The sequence below is a fragment of the Etheostoma spectabile genome, chromosome 6 (genome assembly GCF_008692095.1).
Source record: "Etheostoma spectabile isolate EspeVRDwgs_2016 chromosome 6, UIUC_Espe_1.0, whole genome shotgun sequence".
NCBI classification, from domain to species: Eukaryota; Metazoa; Chordata; class Actinopteri; order Perciformes; family Percidae; genus Etheostoma; species Etheostoma spectabile.
Window position 1 is genome coordinate 12,695,837 of NC_045738.1, and position 5,673 is coordinate 12,701,509.

At 39.8% G+C, this 5,673-nt stretch overlaps 1 pseudogene; it reads right to left on the bottom strand.

The window, feature by feature from the left end:
* Window positions 1-1,631: 1,631 nt before the first annotated feature.
* LOC116690820 (trypsin-1-like) lies at window positions 1,632-2,841 on the bottom strand (annotated as a pseudogene).
* Between the last annotated feature and the right edge of the window lie 2,832 nt (window positions 2,842-5,673).

The window sequence follows — 5,673 nt, forward strand, 5'->3', positions numbered from 1 at the left end:
TTAATTCTCAATTGGACATCAGCCTCCTTCCTCAGAGACCCAACGAACACGAAGTTAGTTACAAAATTCTGACAGTATACAACACATCACTGAATTCAATTAAATCAAAAGTTGGCTGCCTCTGTTGCTAGCAGGGTCGCTGTGGGAGTGACGGTGTGGAGCAGCTGACTGCTAACTACTTCTTTCGGAATTACAGTTGCTGGGTTTTCTGCCTCAGGTCTATTTCACCTTTCAGCCTGTGATTGATTTAAGAAGAAACCCAAAATGCGCTTTCATGCCATGTTATAGGCAAGCTAACGTCTGTACTGTTGACCCGCCGGGTCTAACTATCTTCACTCATGAAAGAGTGTCGTGGTGCGCAGCGCAACTCGCTCTAGGCAAAATTGTCAGATTCATTCTGGTCAAATTATGTATTTATCTCTTACCAACCACATTTTAAAATCAACATACGTATGTTGATTTTATTTGTTGATTTAGTTGTAATGAAAGGGAGAAGATTAATATCAATAATCAATTAATTAAAATACATATGTGCAATTTTTTAATTATGGTTGTAGTTTGTCTACCTTTCGCTAAGGGGGTGCAACACCCTCACTGAGAAAAATAATACATTATTATAATTCTGGATTAATGCATGGCATAAAATATCCTTGATTGCGGTTATCATTTTTCAACAAGGTCAGTGGCTGGATATAATAGTTTTAAAAGTCTTATTGCCGTAGGCTAATTGCTGTTTATGCCGTGTGGGGAAAACAACAGTACGCATGAGCAGAAATTTGACGCCACGTGTTGATTACCTGTTGGCCCGCTGCAATTCGATTGGCTATTTGCCGAAGTACTGATATCTACGTCTGTTGAGTAACCAGATGTTTGTATTCAAAAAAAGAGATAATAGTATTGTCACCATGAACGTTTGGATTTATTTTCCCTTTGCATAAACCTTGAGACTAAATACATCGGTGCCCACCAGCCACCAACTGGTTCATAACAAAAAAGAAAAAAAGAAATCTGCTTTTGAGGTGAAGTGATTCTCTAGCAGAAAAGAATGTCAGAGAACAAGGGTTTTTGCTTCCTGTGTGTTATTTGGAGTGGATGGCAGGCTACCCTGGTCAACAACAGGCTTCCAGCATCTCAAGCATATTTGCCGGAGGGTTAACGTTACCAAACATGAAGCAGCAACGCGGTAACATTGGACTTGCTCGGCAGAACAGCTAGCTAGCTAGCTAACGTTTCCCAAAGTGAGGCGCATACGGAAGTGAGCAGCACGTTGAGGAGAACAGGTATGTGCTCAGTCGGATTTTTGAATGTGTGGAAAATATGAAATGGCGCATTATGTAAAACGGTGTAATTTTCTTGTTTTGTGTCTGTCCGAAGTAGTTTTCTACCTAACCTTTCCACCTTTAGCTATATGACATCAAAGTCTTTAAGTAGCCTAATTGATTCCCCCCCCCCTCATTTTAGTCGTCATGTGGATTTGCCAGGCAGGTCAGAAGGACAGTTACAAGATATACAAACTAAAACCATACTTAAAATGCAATTGTAACACCTTTTTTTTAATTAAAATGTCCACAGTTTCATTGGCCCAGGTTGCAGTATAGAAACCACAGTAGCAGTGTGTGATTGGACTGGATTCAGTAAGAGATGCTCTGCAGCCGGTCTGTAAAAATGCAGGTCTGATGCAAGAAAAAGGGAAAAGTCAGGGAAGTGTCAGACAGCAATCAACAGCCTTTAAGCTCTTATCCTGCCAAATCCAACCATGTCTTTGCTATATATATATATATATATATATATATATATATATATATATATATATATCCCCCCTCATTTTTTACCTTGGCATAGACATTGGGGTGGTTCATCTCTGCACACCCAAAACCCCAGCCCTGCAGTTCACAGTCACACACACACAACAGGACCACCAGAGTCACCCTGAGAGTCTGGGAGCAAAGCAGTTTAACATAATATGTGAAAGCTTCACGTCACAACTTAGTGCTTAGGTCAAGTCACATACTTTTTTGTCAATATGCAATAACTGAGATACATAGGCCTACCTGGCAGGAGTCTTTCCCTCCCTCGATGTATCCTGCACAGAACATGGCCTCAGTGATCATGCCCAGGTAGGAGTTGTCACAGTCCTCATCAGACAGGAGGGGGATTTCCAGCCTGTTACTATCAGCAGCTGTGGAGATGCAGAACCAGAGACCCAATGTCAAATGAATGATGACAAACGTAGAGTGAATAACAGAAGCCCGTGTTGGAGACACTCCCTCGGCCCCAATGCCAAAAAAATATTTAGTGTCCCAAATACATAGTATGCATTATTGCAGTATGGCATAAATAGCATTATGTATCCGGTCGGATTTTGCAGTATGCAAGCCAGCATGCTTTTCTGGCTAATCTGAACCACAATCCCTTGAGCTGCACAGATGAGAATAGAGGGTCAAACGCTGCAATGTTATGAAGAAGTAGTGTTTTCCAATTGTATGCATACTGCATGCAACAGTATGTACTTGTGTTTATTAAAAGAAAAAGTATGCGATTTGGAACTCCGCAAGTGTTTGATACTCACAGAAGTTCATGGTTACACCCCATCCAGAGACTGTGCATGTGGTGCCAGCATGGACAACTAGTAGGCAGAGCCACAGGCCGCACTTACTGGTTGATGGTGGTGGGCTTGATCAGCATGATTGTTCATTGATCATGATCATTGTTAACCAGCCTGGACTCATAGTTGGGATGAGGGATCACAGGTTCAGCAGAAATTATCTGTTCGTTGCCATCCACGAACCTACGGTTGTGATCACCGAGGGCAATGTCCATTTTGCTGAAAGAGAGGAAGAAGTTGTAAGCAAGACGGAGAGAATGGAGTGCCTTTTTGTTATTTTGGATACGATGTTTTATGAGCAACCACGATTTATAGCAGCAAGCAGCAGACAGCACCCGGTTCTTGTTGACTATGGAGCCACCACAGAATTGGTAGCCAGAGTTCAGAGACACCTGAGGGGGCTGGGAATGAGGCGTGCATTCCCTCCCTCCAACAATTTTGTCATCAAAAATATATATTTATATCTCTGTCAAAAATTAATAGTATCGGTATAAAAATTGTTACTCTTCAAATGCCCAACATTTTTGTCTATTAAAATCTCCTTTGCCTCTTTGGTGTTTTTCTTAGTCATAGATGTTCTGTGGTAGATCATGAATCCACAATCTGAAAGAAATGTTATTTTCCACACTAAATATATTCAAGCAATATATTAAGTGATGCTTACGAAGCTCGACGCAAGCTCCTCAGTCCTAAGCACATCACTGTTGTGCCAATAAAGATGTCAAATCAAACCCTCTCGTTTAATATTGCAATTATATAACCATGGTTACCAACAAAATAAAAGTTATAATCCAACTGTATTCATATTGTGGGGCAACTCGCTTTAAAAAAACAAAACAACAAAAAACAGCAACGAACGATTTCTGGGACCTTCCTGTTTAGTCAGCCTGTCAAGCTAACGCTAGCTTTGTAGAAATTGTGGGATTTTACCTGAATAGTTACCACAAATATAAACACCAAACTGCATTGCTAACTCTATTCTGTTATAACTAGGATATCTGCTTTTTTTTTTTTCAATAAATAGATTTAGATGCTAAACGTCTAAACTTCAAACAGAGACGATTTCCTGTAGAACAAATGTAAAACAAAGATGCATATGAGCAAAAGGAGTAAACATATGGAATCCTTAGGATGAGTAAGTCAAAATGTGTTACATGCTACAAAGATTTAAAAAAAAATACTTAAATGTAGGATGATAAACAAATTAAGGCATAAATGGCAATGTGTACATGTATGAATGGCAATGTATTTTTTGTGTTAATATGTATATAAAAACAGAAATTGATAATACATTTTATAAGATTAATAATATCCTGAGGGACCTAAGAATAAAATGTAATGTAAAAAGGGGAGGTGTAATAAGCAAAGGCTTCAACCTACACCTTTTTTCTATCAGTAATGATTATAAACGGGTTAAGGTGACACTTTATTTTTACCATTTATGTTATATATGTGATGTGTATCTATGGGATCGAAATATACTAAACTAAAAAAAACTTTTGTTCCTGCATTACTTACATGACTACAAATGCTTTTAAACATCTCAACAGAGAAATGGCGAAGTGATATTTTATGGGAAGCGACAGATGTGCTCAAATGGCTCTGGGTGTGATGTCATGCTGATTTGAGCACATTCTAAATGTCTAGTTGACCAATCAGATTGTCTGGTCAGATTTACTTTTTGTATAATCTACAATTGTTCCTTAATACTTACACACAACTCTAAGGAGCAGAGCAAAGACCGGAGACCTCATGATGGGTTTATGCCACATGGAGATGCAAAGATTTTACTTGACCCATGCCAGGTTTTTATTGACTTCTAATACCTATGCCAACTATTGAGAAACACCCTGGTGCTGTTGACCAATCAAAACCCTCAAATAGTGCTGATGGAAAAACGTTGCCATATACAGTATACTTATACTTTGTTCTGTCAGAAAAATGCACCTTGAAAATAAGTGTATTATTTTAGTTTGATTTGTTGCACTAGCCTGGTGTAAGTACAGTACACTGTATCTTGTACAGGTTGTAATCAGCATCCTGACCTTGACTTTGCTCCAGATGCAGTGCCAGGTGGAGATTTTCTCACAGATTGACTCAGTGAGTGGCTTTGGCATTCCCAAATGAAAACTGCAGGGATAATGCTCCTATACAGACCAACTAATTCAAAATGGATAGATAAATTCTTGCTCTTTCTCTCTGTTTAGTTCAGTTAAGTTTAGCAATGTCAATAGCATGGTTATAATGTGTCTTGTTGCAAGAACAATATTGTCAAAGTGAATAGTGAGTTAAAGATTAAAGAAAATATTTACTAATAAAACAATTGAAATTAAAGCTGCAAGCAGGGTTGGACAGGCGCTCACTAATCTGTGCGCGTTGGAGTAATTGGCGGACGACGCTCCTTGCGTCATCTAGTTTATTGGTTGTGAAAGGGGCGTGGCCAAAGCATAGGGAGCAGGGCAAACCATCACCAATGAAAAAGGAACTCTCTGCTGAGTTCATTGATACCTCACATAAGACTCCACCTTAGACGGGTCACCAGTTATGGAAATGGGCATGGCTTAAGAGTAGGGGTGGGGTAAACATCACAAATGAAGAAGGAACGCTCTTAGATTCAATGACACCTCACACAAGACTACCTTAAATGGGTGACAGTTATTAAAGGGCGCGTGGCTCAAGCATAGGGGGGAGGGTGCGCCAAACATCACCAATGAAGAAGGAACTCCCTGAGTTCAATCACACCTCACACAAGACTCTACCTTTAACGGTTCAAATGTTATTAAAGGGGGCGTGGCCTGAGTGGGTGGGCATGGTTAAAGTATAGGGGGTGGCGCAGTATCACATGTAGACCACACATAAGTTTCATGTAAATCGGATGATGTTTGTCGTAAGGCTGATTTCTTGTTGCCAGTTGGTGGCTCTATAGACAAAAGTGAATATTGGCCTGTATATGTCCTCAGGCCTGGGGCTTGTTACACAAAACCAGGATAAGGGATTAAGCAGGGATATTCAATAGGGATGAGCGAGTACAGCATTATCTGTATCTGTATCTGTTTACCACATGAATT